The sequence below is a fragment of the Papio anubis genome, chromosome 7 (genome assembly GCF_008728515.1).
Source record: "Papio anubis isolate 15944 chromosome 7, Panubis1.0, whole genome shotgun sequence".
Taxonomy (NCBI): domain Eukaryota; kingdom Metazoa; phylum Chordata; class Mammalia; order Primates; family Cercopithecidae; genus Papio; species Papio anubis.
In genome coordinates this window covers 42,769,194-42,776,580 of record NC_044982.1, presented here as the reverse complement: position 1 = coordinate 42,776,580, position 7,387 = coordinate 42,769,194, and positions in this window count along the sequence as shown.

Sequence of the window (7,387 nt, the reverse complement as noted above, 5' to 3'; positions counted from 1 at the left end):
TAAGTGATCCTCCCACATCAGACTCCTGAGTAGCTGGGACTACAGGCATCCACCACCATGCCAAGCTAATTTTTGTCATTTTTGTGGAGACAGGGTTTCACTATGTTACAGCCCAGGCTGGTCTCAAACTGCTGGCCTCAAGTAATCCACCCACATTGGCCTCCCAAAGTGCCAAAATTACAGGTTGAAGCCACTGCACCTGGCTCATTATTATTTTTTTGGAATGGGGTCTCACTATGTGGCCCAGGCTGATGTTGAACTCCTGGCCTTAGTGATCCTCCTGCCTCAGTCTCCCAAAGTGTTGGGATTACAGGCATGAGCCACTGTGCCCAGCCTATAAACACATACAATTTTAATTTGTCAATGTTACCTCAATAAAGCAGGGAGGGAAGAAAGAAAGAAATTCATCAACAGGTTGGACGCAGTGGCTCACTCCTGTAATCCTAGCACGTTGGGAGGTCGAGGTGGGTGGATCACCTGCGGTCAGGAGTTCGAGATCAGCCTGGCAAACATGGTGAAACTCCATTTCTAAAAATACAAAAAAAAAAAATAGCCTGGCTTGGTGGTATGTGCCAGTAATCCCAGCTACTCGGGAGGCTGAGGCGGGAGAATGGCTTGAACCTGGGAGGCGAAGGTTGCAGTGAGCTGAGATCATGCCATTGCACGACAGCCTGGGCAACAAGAGCGAAATTCTGTCTCAAATAAATAAATAAAATCAGTAATCTAAATTTCCACTTTAAGAAGCTAGAAAACTACTCTGTTTCCCTTCTCACTATGGCGCTTGACAGGTCTTAAAAAAAAAAAAAAAAGAAAAAAGCTAGAAAACGAGGATCAGCTGCAAAAACCTTAGAGCCAACCTCACACAATTAGTGAAATATTGAATTATCTTTTGTAAGATCAGGAACAAACCAAAATGTCCCCTCTCAACATTTCAACTCAACATTGTATTAGAAATCTTAGTGAATGCAAAAAAATAGATAAATAAAAGGAACTGGGCACAGTGCCCCACACATGTAATCCCAGCACTTTGGGAGGCTGAGGTGAGCGGTCACTTGAGGTCAGGAGTTTGAGACCAACCTGGCCAACATGGCAAAACCCCATCTCTATTGCAAATACAAAATTAGCCAGGTGTGGTGCCATGTGCCTGTAATCCTAGCTACTCAAGAGGCTGAGGCAGGAGAATCGCTTGAACTGGGGCAGGGTGAAGGGGGGACGGGGTGAGCAGGAGGGGTATTGGGGGGCGGGGGGGGTGGGCAGAGTTTGCAGTAAGAGAGCAAGACTCCGTCTCAATAAATAAATAAATAAATAAATAAATAAATAAATAAATAAATGGAATATAGATGGGAAACAAATAAGTAAAACTTTCAGTGTTCACGCATATCATGATCATTAATTTTGGAAATCCAGGAATCTATAAAACAACTCTAGAACTAATAATCCCAAGATCATAGGACACATGGTCAATGTTTTAAAATCAATGACATTGGAAATACAACTGGAAAATGAAATGAAAACAATTCTATTTACAATAGCATAAAAATACTTAGGAATAAATCTCACAAAAGCTATGCAAGACTTCCACCCTGACCACTACAAAACAAACCGTACTATATTTATACAATGGAATACTACTCAGTAATAAAAAGGGGCCAGGCATGGTGGCTCATGCCTGTAATCCCAGCACTTTGGGAGGCTGAGACGGGCAGACCATTTGAGGTTAGGAGTTCAAGACCAGCCTGGCAAATATGGCAAAACCCTGTCTCTACTAAAAATACAAAACTTAGCTGGGCGTGATGGCAGGTGCCTGTAATCCCAGCTGCTTGGGAGGCTGAGGCAGGAGAATAGCTTGAACCGGGGAAGGTAGAGGTTGCGGTGAGCCGAGATCATGCCATTGTACTCCAGCCTGGGCAACAGAGCAAGACTCTGTCTCTAAACAAATAAATAAATAGGAACAAACTATACAGTTTCTACTCTCTGCAAGTGAATAGGCTGAGAACATTGTAAGCAACTCTGAATGGACGTAAAAATTCTGCTTGTTAAGAACAAGTCTGGCTCTGGTAACTGACCTTCATAACTAAAATATAAAACTGTTTGAGAAGTATTAAAAAAAATGAACAAACTACTGAAGCCTACATCAACTTGCCTGAATCTTATTATGTTGAATCAAATAAGCCAGACGAAAACAGAACACATAATGTATGCTTCATTTGCATATTGTTCTAGAACAGGGAAAACTTACCTGTAGTGAAAACATCAGGACAGAGTTTGTGGATGGCATTGGGATGGGGATCAACTGAGAAGGGAGCATGAAGGAGCTTTCTGGGGTGATGGAAATGTTTATCGGGAGGTTAAATGGGTATATTTAGTTGTTAAATGATACCCTTAAGATTTGTGGACACGGGGTACGGTGGCTCATCCCTGTAATCCCAGCACTTTGGGAGGCCGAGGTGGGTGGATCACCTGAGGTCGGGAGTTCGAGACCAGCCTGACCAACATGGAGAAACCCTGTCTCTACTGAAAATACAAAATCAGCCGGGCATGGTGGCGCATGCCTATAATCCCAGCTACTCAGGAGGCTGCGGCAGGAGAATCACTTGAACCCAGGAGACAGAGGTTGCAGTGAGCCGAGATCGTGCCATTGTACTCCAGCCTGGGCAACAAGAGTGAAACTCCACCTCAAAAAAAAAAAAGATTTGTGGACATCGCTGTATGGAAATTTTACCTGAAAAAAATGGAAAAGAGGTATAAATAAATATTGAAATTCATGAGATTTGCTTTCCACAGTAGCATGAATTAGCAATCCTAAAAGTACCTCATTTGCATTCTAGGTTTGTGCAAATAAATAAGTATATAGGAGGATAATGAAAGTCACTCTTTTCTTTTTTTTTTTTTTTGGAGACACAGTCTCACTCTGTCACCCAGGCTGGGGTGCAGTGGCATAATCTTGGAAAGCCACTGTTTTCTCACTGTTGGAAATGGAAGTTACACATATGGAAAACAGGAGGGCTAGTATGAACCCCGGAGGTAAAGAGAGATAGATGGACCTTAGGCCTTCTATCTAGACAGATATATATGTATATATATTAAGGTATATTTATGTACATTTTTTTCTAGCATTTTCTCCAGAGAGGGACTAGAAACAGTGACACACCAATAGCAGTAAGCACACGTAGCACCCAGATTTGATTCCTTTATTTTCCTCTTGGGGTTGCAAAAGAATAAGGTGAGTATGGAATATCCTGTGTCAAATTAGAAAAGTGTTTAAAAGGCCAGGAGCAGTGGCTCATGCCTGTAATCCCAGCACTTTGAAAGGCCGAGGCAGGAGAATCACCTGAGTCCAGAAGTTGGAGACCAACCTGGGCACTAGAGCGAGACTCTGTCTAAGAAAAAAGTAGCCAGGTGTGGTGGCACGCAGCTGTAGTCCCAACTACTTGGGAGGCTGAGGTAGGAAGATGGCTTGAGGTCAGCAGTTTGAGGCTGTAGTAAGCCATGTTCATGTCACTGCACTCCAGCTTGTGCTACAGAGCAAGGCCCCATCTCAAAAAACAAAAAACGAAAGAAAAGGGCTTAAAGAATGATTGGGGGCCAGGCACGGTGGCTCATGCCTGTAATCCCAGCACTTTAGGGGGCTGAGGTGGGCGGATCACCTGAAGTCAAGAGTTCAAGACCAGCCTGGCTAAAATGGTGAAACCCTGTTAAAAATACAAAAATTAGTCTGGTGTGGTTGCTTGCGCCTGTAATCCCAGCTACTCAGGAGGTTGAGGCTGGAGAATCACTTGAATCCAGGAAGCAGAGGTTGCTGAGATCACGCCATTGTACACCAGCCTGCCAACAAGAGTGAAACTCCGTCTCAAAAAAAAAAAAAAAAAAAAAAAAGAGTGATTGGAACACACCAAAAGGGACAAACGGTCTAACTTGAAAGTGTCTTACCAGCCAAATTCAGGACAATTTGATCATCAAAATAAATAATGATAGAAATGGAGTATTACCCATTGAATAAAATAAGATTCCATGAGCCCATATTGATAAGAATGAATGAATAAATAAATAAGAAAGAAGAGAAAACTTTTACTTGTAAGAGAATGCCAACTGTAAAATGTAGAGGAAATGATAAAGTGAAATATTATTAGCTGATGCCAAAACTAGTGGGTAAAACATGACAGAATATTCACATAGTATAAAAATACTTCCCCATGAATTACTTAATACTAAACTTACAAATATATAAAATCAATTATTTTAAAATTAAGTTGAAATAATTAAATGTTGTTTAATTAATATCCTAGAATATTAATTAATATTATAAAATATATATATATATATATTTTTTGAGACGGAGTCTCGCTCTGTCGCCCAGGCTGTAGTGCAGTGGCCGGATCTCAGCTCACTGCAAACTCCGCCTCCCGGGTTTGCGCCATTCTCCTGCCTCAGCCTCCCGAGTAGCTGGGACTACAGGCGCCTGCCACCTCGCCTGGCTAGTTTTTTTTTTTGTATTTTTTAGTAGAGACGGGGTTTCACCGTGTTAGCCAGGATGGTCTAGATCTCCTGACCTCGTGATCCGCCCGTCTCGGCCTCCCAAAGTGCTGGGATTACAGGCTTGAGCCACCGCGCCCGGCCAAAATATTTATTTTAAAATGGAGAAGTCTGGTGGCCATCATCTTCACCTGGTGATTAAAGTTAACATTAACAATATTGGGACAATCTGACATATGTCTCCTGATAACAATGCTCTAAGAAGGATATTGATATGGTTTGGCTGTGTCACCACTCAAAATCTCATCTTGAATTGTAATCCTCGTAATCCCCATGTGTCAAGGGAGAGACCTGGTGGAGGTAATTGAATCATGGGAGCAGTTCTCCCATGCTAGTCTCATCACAGTGAATGAGTTCTCACGAGATCTGATGGTTTTGTAAGTGTTCGGTAGTTCCTCCTGCGCTAATTCTCCTGCTTGGGGCCTTGTGAAGAGGGTATCTTGCTTTCCCTTTGCCTTCCGCCATGATTATAGGTTTCCTGAGGTCTCTCCAGCCATGGGGAACTGTGAGTCAATTAAACCTCTTCCATTTATAAATTACCCAGTCTCGGGCACTTCTTTTTTTTTTTTTTTCCCCGAGACTGAGTCTTGCTTTGTCGCCCAGGCCAGAGTGCAGTGGCGCGATCTCGGCTCACTGCAACCTCCGCCTCCCGGGTTCAAGCAATTCTCCTGCCTCAGCGTCTTGAGTAGCTGGGACTACAGTCGTTTGCCACCACGGTCTCGGACACTTCTTTATAGCAGTGTTAAAATGGACTAAACAGATATAGTATCACTTTTCCGGTATTCCTGCCAAAAATGCATAACCTGAATGTAATTATGATGAAACATAAGACACGTCCAAATTGAATAACGGTCTACAAAATATCTGGCCTGTGCTCTTAACACTGAGGAGCAGTTCCAGACTAAAAGAGACCAAAGATTGCCTTTGTAACTGCCAGAAAAAAAAGAAAAAAAAAGGAGAGATCAAAGACCCATTACAACTACATGTAAATATGTAATTCTGGCTTGGATCCTGGACAAGGAAAAAAGAAATAGCTGTGGAGGACTCTATTTGAACAATTTATGAAATTTGAACAGGGACTGTAGATTCAATAGTATGGTATCGATGCTAAACTTTCTGATTTAGGTCATTGTACTGGTTATATAACATAATGTCCTTATATTTAGAAAATACACGCAAATGTATCAAGGGCTAAAGAACACAGTTGCCCTCCATACCTTGTAACAACTTAACTTTAAGTGGTTCAAAAAATATAAATGTACATATATGTGCATGCATGCATACAAATGTGTGTCATAGAGAATGATGAAGCAAGTGGTGCAAGACAGAAACCATTTGTGGGTCTAGTGGGTAGATGGGAATTCCTTGTACTATTCTTGCAAGTTTTTTTGGTAAATTTGTAATTTTTTTGGGCCGGGTGCGGTGGCTCATGCTTGTAATACCAGCACTTTGGAAGGCTGAGGCAGGTGGATCACGAGGTCAGGAGTTTGAGACCAGCGTATCCAGTATGGTGAAACCCCGTCTCTACTAAAAAAATAAATACAAAAATTAGCTGGGCTTGGTGGTGCACACGTGTAGTCCTAGGTGGTCGGGAGGCTGAGGCAGGAAAATCGCTTGAACCTGGGAGGCAGAGATTGCAGTGAGCAGACATCGTGCCACTGCGCTCTAGCCTGGGCAACAGAGTGAGACTCCATCTCAAAAACAAACAAACAAACAATTTTTGTTTGTTTGTAGAGATGGGTCTATGTTGCCCAGACTGGTCTCAAAGTCCTGGGCTCAAGTGATCCGACCACCTGGGCCTTCCAAAGTGCTGGTATTACAGGCATGAGCCATGGAGCCCAGCTATACATTTGTGATTATGTAAAAATAGTTTAGGCTGAGTGAAGTGGCTCACACCTGCAATCCCAGCATTTTGGGAGGCCGAGGCGGGAGTATCACTTATACCCAGGAGTTCGAGACCAGCCTGGGAAGCATAGACCCTGCCTCTATAAAAATAAAAATGTATAAATAAATAAGTATAAATAGCTTTAAGTTATTTGCACCACCTATATATCATATGTATAAGTGTGTTACATCTACACATGTGTTACATATGTTTGTTTATGTGTGTACATCTAAATTCAGTGGTGGGCTGTTATATTTGTTTTTTTTCTTTGGGTGAGGGGTGTTATATTTGTGAATGCAGGAAAAACATAAGCTCTTTGTGTTAAGTTTGAAGTGGTGACCCTCATTCTTAAGGAAAACAAACCCTCTTGTATTGATAAGTTCCACTATTCACTATTCCTCAAATGTTTTATTTTTGTTTTGGAAATATTGAAGAGTTGGGAAAAGATATGCCACCTTATTTTCACCCTTAATCAGAACTGGCACACTTCAGGCCAGGCACTGTGGCTCACACCTGTAATCCCAGCACTTTGGGAGGCCAAGGCAAGAGGACCAACCGAGCCCAGGAGTTCAAGACCAGCCTGGGCATCATAGCCAGACCCCAGCTATACAACCAAAAATTTAAAAATTAGCTGGACGTCCAGGCGTGGTGGCTCCCGCCTGTAATCCCAGCACTTTGGGAGGCTGAGGTGGGTGGATCACCTGAGGTCAGAAGTTCAAGACCAGTCTGGCCAACATGGTGAAACCCGTCTCTACTAAAAATAAAAAAATTAGCTTGACATGGTGGTGCATGCCTGTAATCCCAGCTACTAGGGAGGCTGAGGCAGGAGAATCTCTTGAACCCAGGAGGCGGAGTTTGTAGTGAACTGAGATCGTACCACTGCACTCTAGCGTGGGCAACAGAGCAAGATGTCTCAAAAAAAAAAAAAAAAAATTAGCTGGGCATGGTGGCATGAGCCTGTGGTCCCAG